This window comes from Schistocerca cancellata, chromosome 4, assembly GCF_023864275.1.
Source record: "Schistocerca cancellata isolate TAMUIC-IGC-003103 chromosome 4, iqSchCanc2.1, whole genome shotgun sequence".
Taxonomy (NCBI): Eukaryota; Metazoa; Arthropoda; class Insecta; order Orthoptera; family Acrididae; genus Schistocerca; species Schistocerca cancellata.
In genome coordinates this window covers 529,573,146-529,586,274 of record NC_064629.1, presented here as the reverse complement: position 1 = coordinate 529,586,274, position 13,129 = coordinate 529,573,146, and the positions used below count along the sequence as shown (strand labels likewise).

At 37.5% G+C, this 13,129-nt stretch overlaps 1 protein-coding gene across 4 annotated transcripts in view; it reads left to right on the top strand.

The window, feature by feature from the left end:
- The window catches only part of LOC126184958 (dynamin), a 116,059-nt gene that overhangs the window by 92,374 nt on the left and 10,556 nt on the right, over positions 1–13,129 (top strand). The gene's annotated exons all lie outside the window — the stretch shown is intronic.

Sequence of the window (13,129 nt, the reverse complement as noted above, 5' to 3'; positions counted from 1 at the left end):
AGATTGCGTACCTCACAATTAGACAAATTATGGGAGGAAAAGTTTGTTGGACAAATGGATGTGTTTGCAGAGACTGTCCCTACTTGCACCATTAAGAGAAAATGGTTGTGGAGCAGATGTTGAGATTGACACCATTGTGTAGTGTAGCATGCTCTGTAATTTGTTGATAAAAGTTTGCCCTTCCAATTTTTTGAATTTACTTACCGTCTGATAAGTTTGTTTATTTGGGTCAATATTGGATTATAAGATGTTGGGCAGATATTTTTGGCAAGTCTTGTACATGTATCTTCTACAATGGTACGATCCATGTAGCAATAGTTGAGATCACCCACTAAAAAAAGACAAAGGTTCAGTGTTAATTTCTTATATTTATTTTAGTTATAGATTACAAATTATGCAATAATGATGGCAAAAAGTATAATTATCCTTAAAAAAAAGTGCAAAGTGCGTTCTTGAAACATTCACATGTAATTGACTTTTCTATTGAAAAATTGAAGTGCTGGGCTGAACACTTATTTAGCCAGGTAACCCATAAAATGTTCATTGCACAGCAGTATAATTTATAATTGTGCTTGTCAGAAATATTCCGTTGATGCAATTTAAGCTGTGCACTTAGGATCCTGCATAATCATATGTAGTAGAAAAAAAAAAAAAAAAAAAAAAAAAAAACAGCAAAAAAACTTTTTACGGTACATATTGGAGTGAAAGCTTAGCTTTCCTTGTTGCTGTACCCTGTGTATATTAATTTAAACCATTAACTTTTCCTGTTTGTGCTACTTGACAATGACTGGTTGACTACATCACACATCCTGCCCTGAATATCTGCTGTCATTGGCTGGTGAGGTTTACAGCTCCGAGAGAAAGTATATTATCATTTAACATGGAAAGAATGTGCTATCACTAGGGGTATAGTGTATTTTTACCTAGGAAAAAGTGTATTTTTTGCCAGTAAATCCAGGAAAAAGTCTGGGAATTCTTTTTTTCTTGGCCACATATGCACCCTGTATATGAATGCTATGGCAATACCTTTAGCGTATTGTGAGAAATATTTATTCTCATTGCAGATGTGATGTTCACATGTGACATGGTTGTAGAGGAGAGTGTTATTGTGTGGCAAGGGTGGTTTCTCATCCTTAGAGAGGTGGTAGGCACCTAGAGAGAGTGAGTTCATTGTGCAGAATAGAACCGTGTGAAACAAAAATTAGATGTTCCATAGGGAAAGGTGAATGTTGACACTGAGTCTGTGTCATGATGATGATGTCAGTGAGTTTGAATTGCATTGAGGAGTTTTAGGATTAGGAATTATTAGCAAGAATTACACCCTGCGTTGTGATCAGGATTTATTAGCGAGTATTACTCCTGATAGCGTATGAACAAGTTAATATTAGGAATGTGTATAGTTGTCTATTGCTTTACCATAGATTTGTATGTAGTGAACTCTCCAGTGAAAAAATAGTAATTGGTGATGCAGTTGATCGTGTTAATGAAGAAAGCCACAATAGAATCCAGTACACAGAGCATTACAAAATGTAGTGTTAAATGTCAGTGAGGTCATTGCTGTGGCGATGGATACACTGAGGTGATAAGTAATGGGATAGCAATATGCATGTATATACAGATGGCTATAGTTTCGTGCACACAAGTTATAAAAGGGCAGTGCATTGGCAAAGCTGTCATTTGGACCCAGGTGATTCATGTGAAAAGGTTTCTGACATGAGAATGGTCGCATGACGGGTATTAACAAATGCTGAATGCAGAATGGCAGTTTGAGCTAGACACATGGGACATTCCATTTTGGAAATCATTGGGGATTCAGTAATCAAAGATCCACATTGTAAAGAGCATGCTGAGAATACCAACTTTCAGGCATTTCCTCTCACTATGTGCAGTTCAGTGGCGAACAGTCTGCACTAAACAACAAGCAACACTACTTGAAATACCCACAGAAATCAATGTGGGACATATGCCAAATGTACCTGTTAGGACAGTGCATTGAAATTTGGTGTTAATGGGCTGCGGCAGCAGACGACCAATGTGAGCGACTTTGCTAACAGCACAACACGCCTGCAGCATCTCTCCTGGGCTCGTGACCATATTGGTTGGACCCTAGGTGACTGGAAAACCATGGCCTGGTCAGATGAGTCCCAATTTCAGTTGGTAAGACCTGGTGGTAGTTTTAGAGTGTAGTGCAGACCCCATGAAGCCATGGACCCAAGTTGTCAACAAGACACTGTGCAAGCTTTTGGTGGCTACATAATGGTTTGGGCTGTGTTGACATAGAATGGACCGAGGCCTCTGGTCTGACTGAACTGATCCTTGACTGGAAATGGTAATGTTCAGCTACTTGGAGACCATTTTCAGCCAAACAACAATGAAATTTTTTGTAGATGAGGATGTGCCATGTCAGTGGGCTACAGTTTTTCACGGCTGGTTCGAAGAACATTCTAGTCGATTTGAGTGAATAATTTGGCCAACCAAATTGCCGGTCATGAATCTTATCGAACATTTATGGTGCATTATTGTTATGTCAGTGTGTGCACAACATCCTGCACCGGCAACACTTCCGCAATTATGGATGGCTATAGGGGCAGCATGGCTCAGTATTTCTGCAGGGGACTTCCAACGACTTGATGAGTCCATGCTATGTCAAGTTGCTTCACCACGCTGGGAAAAAGGAGATCCAACATGATATTGGGAGGTGTCCCATTACTTTTGTCACCTGTGTAGTGATGGAACCAACTGCGTCCTGTGGAGAGCCTGTTGTTGATAGCAAAAAGAACTATATAAAGGTGTTTAAGGGAGTGATGGTATGTATAATAATGGAAGGTAGGTTGTATGTGGTCAGCGGGCTGCAAATGCTGGACTAAAACAGTAGGGAATGCATAGTGAGTGTTACAGGTGGTTGAGTTTGGATTGAGGAAGCATTTGGAGGCCAGGGGACATGGTAAGGAAAACTAATTCAGGCGAAAGGTTTTAAAATTGACATAAGTAGTTGAAGTAGATGGTGGAAGTCATACTAGACTCATGAAATGGGATCATTGAGCAAGGTTTGTGTAAGGATGTTTGGTATAATGGGGGGCAGACCTACTGTCAGGCACTCGCTGCTAACTATGAAATTGGTAGTCCACATGGGGAGTGGATATGCTTTCAAGCTGCAGATGTCTTTCAGCAGTTAGTCAGATATAAGCCTGATGGAAGGAAGGAAGGAAGGAAGGAAACCTAATCCTCAATGAGGATTTTAGCACCACTCTTTCGATTGTCTAAACTACTTTGCCACACCACTTAATTGAAGGTAATTGTAAGTGAGGAGTCTCAGGGATGTCATTAGAGGCTTGTTTTGTGGGTTTGGGTAGGGTGATATTAGGATGGGAAGAACCAGGTTGTGCTGTCTTTAAGGTACTGGACTCTGATTTGGGAAGAATAGGCCTCAAGTCATTAAACAATGCTGATTAGGGTTTTCCATGGTTTCCCAAAATTGCTTGTCAAATGATGTGATGGTTCCTTTGAAAATTATAAAGGTGATATCCATCCTCCATTCTTATCCTGTCAAAAAATGTGTTCCATCTTTGACAATTTTAGGACATCAGGTACTCTGCCTACACAGTAAGTTCAAACTGCTGATTGGGTGAGTCAAGGTAGGATGTCAGCTTTCAGTTGGTTCTGGCTAGTAGTGTTGTTGCATAGAAACATTTTTGTTGTACAGAGTAGGCGAAGAAAATAGATCTTGGAAAAACTCAACATAGTGAGGCTGAAGGTAAAGTCATTGGATTGAAACTTCTGCGAGATGTAAGGTCGAAGTGGTTGTATGGCAAGTTCTGGATTAGACAAGGAGCAGAGAGGCTGGTTATTGGAGGTGCGGGAAATTTTCAGACGGTTTTGAGTATGCTCCTACAGTTATTAGAGGGTAAGGGCTTTGATCTAGGAGCATGAGGCCTGTGTGAAAAGAATCATTATTGGTACATGAAAATTTTGTGTGTATGGCATTGAGGATGGTTGGGGCATGGAGAGGTTCCAATGTATTGCACAGTATTTCAGAAACTATGTGGAGTATTGTGTTGGGTGGGAGCAGCAAGGATCTATGTTCAGATTCAGTAGGGAGAAAAGACAGAAAAAAGTTTATGGCTGAGTAATGGAATATTAAATTGACAAACAGTGGCATTTAGTTACATAGAATTGGTATTGGCAGTAAAATTATGAAAAATTAAAAAAGTAACCTTGTTGTCCTCACTTGCTTTCTCTCTTCCACATTAACACTATACTTTTGTGGCTATGGTTAAACATTACTTCCTTACTTATGCACTGCTTAATGACTCTTTTTGTGTGGCACTATGTTGAAGACAGATGGTGTCACATGCATTTTAAGTTGGGATCCTCCTCCTCAAATCAGCAGCGTGTTGGTGATGCAACGGGATGGTCGTGGTGGTGGTGGTGGTGGTGGTGGTGGTGGTGGTGGTGGTGGTGGTGTGATAATACAGAATTAAGTATGGTAGCTGCATGAAAAGTTCATAATTTTAATGAATACATATGTGTGCTTCAGGATCTCTGAACATTTAATGTGTAACGACTGGTCATTACAGTGGTGGTATGTATTGGGGAGTGTAGTAATCACATAGGTGATGTGGCTCTCAATTGCCATAAAATTTTTAATAGTAAATAAAAATATATCGGATGTGACAAAACTAAGAACCACACAAATTCAGTCCACATTTCTCCCAATCCGTCTGGGAATCATCGTAATTAAAACTGTTTCTGTATTATTGATAGATTGTTCGTGAAACCAAAATAAAAATTGTTAAAACATATATTTTAGTTTTAATCAGTTTTGCATTGTACAGCTGTGTATAGCAATGATGAAAATATTATCATTTTAGTGTTGTTGTTGATTAGCATTCTCCTCAGTCACATGCGATTCATCCATGCAGCATCAGTGGTATTGAATTGTTGTTGTTATTGTTAAAAATTGGTGCATGTTTTTTATACTTTCTTGGTAGTATACACTACAGTTCATTTCCTGAGAACAGTATTTGTCTGTTTAATTTTACTTGTACCAACATAAGAATGATTATTTCCTCTTAATGCATAGTAATACATTTCCATTACATATTCCTTCATGACAGTGTTTAGAGGTAAACCATTGCCATTTTTTCCTGTTGTGTATGGATAAACCACTGAATGTCTTACGAAGTCTTCATTCCAATTCAGTGCAGATTACTACTATTAGAATGATCCATTCTGTAACAAAATGAATGAATACAGTGTGTTTCACCATATTTTCATATTTATGAAAGTACCGTTTGAAAGTAGACATCTGAGGTTTGCTGAATGTATTAAGACAGAAGTGTGAAGATAATCTACAGCCTGCAACCTGCAGTGTAGAGACTTACTTTCATTTGGTGAATTTAAAGGCTTAATATCTCGTCATCAAGTAAAAGTCCCCCAAGTATTCTAGATTTTTTTCTTTCTTCTGAGTGATTTTACTGAACTGTGATAGTTACATTACTCAAAAAGTTTTAATGCAAAAACCTGCAGCTACATCACTGAAACGGTAAATCAGGAAGTAAATTAACATTTGTTTGAGTTGGAACACAAAACTTTGAAGTACATTATAAAAAGGTAATTCGTTGAATTTTCATTACTTCTGGAGTTTAGTCATTTCATAGAAGTATTTTTTTAAACATGTAAAAGTACGTTAATAATGTTACCATTGGTCTCAAGTACTGTAAGAATATTTCTCATCAGATCGGTGTATGCGCTAGGTAGAATTAATATACAAGGTAGAGTTCATTTTAAGAGTGACAGTATGAGAACATCGAGAACATACTCGTCTAGCACCAGTAGTAGACAAGTTGTACATCGTGGGAATGTTGTGTTAAAGTTCCAAGAGCTAAAAGAGACAAACATGTCACTTCCTTCGACAGAGAGATTTAGCCGATCTTCTTGCATATTGTTGTGAATCGAAGAAGGAAAGGGGGGGGGGGAGGAATGATAGTGGTGTATGAAGCACCCTCCACAACACACCATCAGGTGACTTATATAATAGAGAAGTGAGTGTAGAACATAGTATTCGAAATTATGTGCACAGAACTATGAGTACCTATTAACTATGGTGAAACCAACAGTCTTGGTTGTGGAACTGATTTTATTGCTTTACGTATTCGTTAGAGTAACAGAACATGTTTAGTGTGGTCATGTGGGTGTCTTAGGCTAATTGCTGTATTCCATAGTCAAAATCTGCTATTTTGTAAACTTCTCCGGATAGAGAATTGCATATATTTTTATGGTGCATCACATCTAAACGGTGTCCCATTGTTATAAGCCACATCTAACTGCAAAAAGTCTAATCTTGTCTTCACAGTAAGCAGCTGCAACAAAGCAGTTTTAAGGTTGTGTTTCCAATACTTTGAGTTGCACCTTTGGCAAGTTTTGTGTTTGTGAAAAATGTAAAGATGTAGTATGGTTTAGGTTTTGTGTTACACCTAGGCCCATCCTTATATGACTGGGCGATTTGGGAAAAGGTATACCATTTCAAAAGAGCAGAAACCTAAGAGGCAATGTAAAATTCGAGTCAATTTTTTATGTTATGTATCAAAAGTTCACTCTTCGCCAGGGAAGATAGCGTGTGTCATTGATAAAAAGTCAAGTAATTGTGGAAACATCAGTACAGGTTCAAAATGTGAAGAATGTGCATAAAAATTATGATCAGATATGGCTTGGAAATGAATTTGACGATTTCTGTTAGAACATTGAACATAAATGACTTTGGTGATAGCACTGAGAGCATGAAAGTCTCCTGATCATTTGTAAGTAATTGAGTGTTAACTACAAAGATCAGCTGTAAAGTAATGCCTTCAATTTTTCTGTCTAAAAACTCGTAAAGCTTTTTAAATAAAACAAACATTATTAACTTTCCTCATCATTACCGGTCATGTCTACATATTTATTTGTCAACATAGTCACCCTGGTGACAAACACATTTCTTCCAACGAGAGACTAGTTTGTTGATACTGTAACTGTAGAATGTTTGACTTTATTGATGGAGCTACAACCTCACTTCTGCTTACACTGCTTCATCACTATCAAAGTGAAGTGCTTGAAGGCGTGCTTTCCATTTTGTAAACAAATGAAAATTGGATGTCTCACATGTTGAGGTTAGTACCACCATTTCTTTCAGTAAGAGCATAAACAACTAAATGTTTCAGGCTACTGATGTCAATAGAATGATCACCATGTATAGCTTTCATTCTTCTATTGATTTCATTTGCGGGCAGAAACTCAATTACAGCATGCTGTTTCTCATGCACTGATAGTTACATTACACACTGCCATGTTACACACTAAAATTTGGAACCCTCTTACAGTGAGGGTTGCAACTTGTGTCAACAAAACAGGAAAGTTGACTGAGTAAATATACAACATGTCATACCTCAACCAATACTGAGAACAGAATAAAAAGTTTGGGGACATTACTTTTCAGCATACATGTTCTTGTATTTGTTGAGTGACACCATTAAACATATACTGCTCAGAAAGAAATTCAGTTAAATCATATCATAACAGGTTGTTTCACTGTTTATGTGAACTACCACCCATGTAAATGTGTAGAAGAGGAATCTTTTTTGACAGCAAAGCAACTAAAGTCGTAACTCTTCAATGCAGCTTCCATACTTGTTTGGTCCAGTTCCTATGTGGGTTATAAGGACTGGGGAAGGAAAAAAAGCAAAGGAAGGAAAGTTCTTGTGTGTAGAAAACCTGGTAAAAGCAAGTAGACGACTGAGTAGTTCATTCTCCTCATTCATTTCTGATGATGAAACTATGTAGGAGCATTGCCCTAAATTCAGATTTAGTATTCTGTATGTGCTAGATGCGTTAGTATCGATCAGTTTCATGAAAACAAAGCAACTGTGAAAAGATGACACAGAGAGATAAAGAAAAGCAGGCACACTTCATGCACATGTCACTATCTCCAGCTGCTTTGGCCCAGCTTGGTCCTTTCATAATTGTTAATATTCTGACTTGGACGTTCCATTGTTCGATTTCAATTGTGATGAGTTGTGTAAAACCTCAAACACAGGAAAATGGTCAGTATTTTTCAGATTGGACTGTTTTAGATTGTAATTTTAATTTTGGTCTGAGAACATGAGACTTGGCTTTTCATTTTTTTCTCTTCCCAGACACTCTTCATTCTGTCACAGCTTTTCTTTCTCCCCTCCTAGGAAATGTAAGGTATGGACCGTCTTTTAACTGTTTTCCCTACAAACCAATTTATGCTGTTGACTCTACTTCTAAATTTTTTTTGATCATGTCTATTGTAACACTAGTTTCTTGTACATTTCTTTTGACTTGTTCTACTCATGTAGAGACGGACTTCAGTCATGTTGTGTAAAGTGTCAGTATTAGGTTTGGTGTTCTTGTACATCTCCTCATTTTTTTCTGTTCTTCCAAGTATCGTCAGAAGTCTTCTGACTGAGAATTCTTTCTCTCTCCTTCCTTCCTTCAAAGCTTTTCCATCTGTACCTTTTTATTTAAAATAGGATTATCTGAAGCATAGAGTCCTTCTAGTTTTATAACAGAATTAAAGCGACTGATTTTAACGTTGCAGGGTATTGCTCATTTGTTGTTTCTGCTCCATTAGGTCGTAAGAAAGATCTAACTTTTGGCTGCCTGTTTATCCAATTTATTGGGTGGGATCCACTGTCCTAAGTATTTGAATTTATCTGTCGTTTTAATCTTCCCATATTTTACCTCCAAGCTTTCCTCACCTTTGTTTCTGTGTTCGGTATATTCTATTTTCTTTTTCATATGAGTTTTTGAGACCCATTTTCCAGCGATTTCATGCAAGATCTCCAGCATTCTTTGTGCTTAAAAGTACCTGATTTCAAAGTCGTTCCCTTTTTTCTCCAAGGTGTATTCCATTTCTTCCATCCTGCTGCAGAGCATCTTCCCAGCTTTTCGTTATTTTCTCCTGAGTGATATTGGAGAGTATTCGGGATAATCTGTATCTTTGCCTGACCTCTGTCTATTTCAAAGTGCTCAGATTTCTCCAAAAAATTTAACTTTCGAGATGGTGTCAGTTAGGTTTCTATCAATTCCGAATTCCTCTAAAACCCTAAATAAAGTTTGTCAATTGAGTCTGATGCTTTTTTAAAGTTGACATAAATTACTACTGTCTTTATTGCTATCAAGCAGCATGCTTCTACATTGAAGCACAGCGAACGATGTAAAGTGAAACTGATTTCTTCACAACTACATTTGCCATCAGCTCATTGTGGCTGTATCAGTGATAGTGTAATTTCATATTGGAGCTACACCATCAATTAATCTTTATTCTGATAGACAAGCTGCTTCAAGGGCAGAGTTAATCTGGTGTTTCAAACTGATTGGAGGGAACTTTGCTATTCAGCGAGCTTGTGAAGATGTCAAACAAACTTTTGAGGGGATGTTTCCTGGAAGTGTTCCTTCAGAGTTCACCCTTTCAAGGAAAGATGTTCAGTACGTGATGCCTTCTCCTTATTTTTGAAAAGCAGTTGGTGGATGATATTGGAGCAGCACATTTCTCTCTTAGTTTCAATGAAACTGTGAACACAGCTTCAAACTATAATTGAATTACTGGGTCTGATTCTAAACAAATGATGAGGACAAGACATCTAGAGACTTTCTTCATTGGTAAAGCCATTGTTAGTGATATTTATTCCAAGTTAAATGAAGCTATGGATAAGCTTCCTCATTGAAAGCAATTGATGATGGATCCAATGTTTATAAAACTGTGAATCGTCTGAAGAGTAAGTATTTGATCCTGTTAGGGGGAAAAAAAAAATTGATTGTTGGCACATGTAACATACACCTCATCCATAATGCATTCCAAAAAGGATTAAAAGATTTTGGTGAAAATGCTTCAGACATGATCTCGTTTCTCCAATTTTCTCTATGGCCAAACATCTCATTAGGAAGATGTTGAAAAATACAATAAGATATGAAACATGTAGGTTATCCTTTTTTGAAACAAATTTCCTCTAGTTAGGAGACAATCGAACCAGCTGGTGAGTCTTTTTACAACATTGGTGAAATGTTGAAAAATGCTTTCTTCAATTCATACTCCAGCACAAAAGCAAGTTAAGTTCTTTGAAATACAAGAATATTGTTAAACTGTTATAAGACAAAACAATCAAAGCAGAAATTATGCTCCCTCATCCAAGTGCTCATACTTGAAATATTCACTGGTTTCTTCCAGAAAGAGATCCTTTAATGCATCTAACATATAAATAGCTCATAAATCTCATCAGAGTACTCATGAATTGATTTTGTGTTAGTGATGCTCCACTGAGTCATGAAGCATTTTGTAATAAGTATTACTTGCTGTTGAAAAACATATGTTTGACAATAGAGAAAGTGAATATATCAAGAAGCTAACCACATAAGAAAGATGCTATATTTCCATGAAGCTAGAAAGCACTGCGTGTGTGCGTGCTTGTACACACATGTTAGAAAAGTCCTCTTTGGTTAAACCTGTGTTGTGGTATCTTTGATGTTTGGATCCTACAAAGAAATTAAGAGAAGGATCATACAAAAGCATAGTGAAATAGGTGCAGTTCTTCCAGTTCAGTACAGTGAACATGCACTAGTTGATGAATGGAAACTATTGATGTTAGAAGAAGAAAAATCACTTAATGACAAGAACCCAGTGGACATGTATTGAGTCAGTTTTTTTAGAAGATTTATATACCTCTGAAGAAAAGAAATACCCTACCATTAAAATAATTGTGAAGGATGCACTTGCACTTTTGCGTGGCAATACAGGTCTAAAAATGGGATTCTCATTGTCAGGGAACATTTTGAATGAAAGCAGTGTAAATGTGTGTAAAATAAAAGAATGTTGGATTGACTGTAAGAGATGCTGTAGTGAATGCACTCTGAAGTGCCAAAGAAACTGATGTAGGCATGTGTATTCAAATACAGAGATATGTTAACAGGCAGAATACGGGGCTGTGGTCATAGCCTATATGACAAAAAGTGTCTGGCACAGATGTTAGATTAGCTACTGCTGCTACAATGGCAGGCTATCAAGATTTAAGTCAGTTTGAACATGGTGTTATAGTCGGCACACAAGCGATGGGACACAGCATCTCCATGGTAACGATAAAGTGGGGATTTTCCTGAACAACCATTCCAAGAGTGTACTGTGGATATCAGGAATCCAGTAAAACATCACCTCTCGGACATCTCTGCGGCCAGAAAAAGATACTGCAAGAACAGGACCAACAACAACTGAAGAGGATTGTTCAGTGTGGCAGAAGTGCTTCAGATTTCAATGTTGGGCCATCAACAAGTGTCAGTGTACAAGGCATTCAATGAAACATAATCGATATGGGCTTTCAGAGCCAAAGGCCCAATCGTGTATCCTTGATGACCGCATGATACAAAGCTTTACACCTCACTTGGGCCCGTCAACATCGACATTGGACTGTTGGTGACTGGAAACATGTTGCCTGGTTGGATGAGTCTCATTCCATATTGTGATTCTGTTCTCTAAAAGGGTTGTGAAATTGTTCTGTAGAACTGTAGAGCTATGTTTTTCATGGCAGTAGGCTACAGACTTGGAGTACACTTTATGCTTCTATATAAGAAATTTCCTTAATCAACTTGCCTTCTAAAACATTCGCATATTTTTGAGGCAATTATTGTATTGAATGCAGATTACTCTCCTCATTCATAAAGCAATGTGCAGTGATGTCAGTTATAGAAACAGAGCTCAGGGAAAACCGGTGATCATAAGTAGTCAAAACTTTACATTTTTTCGCTGCATTTAGACATTTGATCGGCTTACATATGTATACACATTTGATAAATTTGTTAAGAACTGGCCATGCACTTCACAAATTAAGCCCTTTCACAAGTTTTGTTATCTTAGAAAAATTTTAAATTGATTTGTTATTAAATTTTGCATGTCATTGCAAATCTAATACTTCAGGCAGAATACAGCAGTAAATAAATATTTGTATGAAGATTCGAGGTAGATCTTGTAGGATGAAGACAAGTCCACACAAGGAGTGGCTTAAAATATATTTCATATACAGAATGCTACCTAGTCCACAGTCATGGTTGAGCGGTCCGTGTGTGTGACTGCCTCATGAAAGTTGTGGGTTCAGTCCTCTGTCGAGGAATTTTTATTGATAGGAGAACTGGTATGGAATCCATTTAGATGTGGAAGGACAAACAAGGAGCTACTTGAAAGAAAGAGTGTTTCCAGTTTGGAAAGCCAGTGTAGGTGTCAAGTAGAGTGATGCCCCTCCATTACTACAATCCATAGCTGTCTTCGAGCAGAGGATCAAATAATGATAACTGGAGCTATGCAGTCAAGAAAAATTACAGAGTACCATTAAAAAATTTGCAGACATCTTTGGAAATCCAGCAGTTGTTCATCTGCATTTATATTTGTACTAGGAGTATGTGGTTTTGAAACTATTTCCACCCACTTATGCCACAGAACTCTTATATAGGTGCCAACTTGTCGTTTACTTTTTGTGCTCTTCGATCAAACTTGTTGTTGAAATGTAACACATGTGAGATGCAACAGAACCGTGTCAGCGACATTACAGCAGGAAAGATGGCTCTACCTGTTTCTGGGTCCCACATACTGATGGTTGATTTGCTATATGATTTATACACACCAGCCATTAATAACAGGTCAGTATAGGCTTCAAGTGTAATTTCATCGAATGCTTTACAGCTAACCCTAAAAATTCTCCACCCTCAATGTTAGTCATTTCCACCACAATAATGTGAATATAATTGTTCATCACAACTTGAAAAGATGATTTTGTATCACTTACTCTGATGATAGCATCTGAAGCAGATGAAGGATGAATGGTGTCATCACTAATGTGATTTTCTTCTTCAGAAATATTCTCCTTGCAGTCAGATGATTTACTAATGCTCCATATTGCTCAATGGAAAGAACTCATTTTTTCATGATACCGACACTAAAATAACTAAGATAGGTACATGAACTGTATCTGCACACAACAGTTGATAAAATGTAACTGTTAGCGATAATGTACTATAATAATTTAAATGCAATCAGTGACTTGCATTGTTGCATAACATTTCAGCAGTAAGGAAGGAGATATTTACT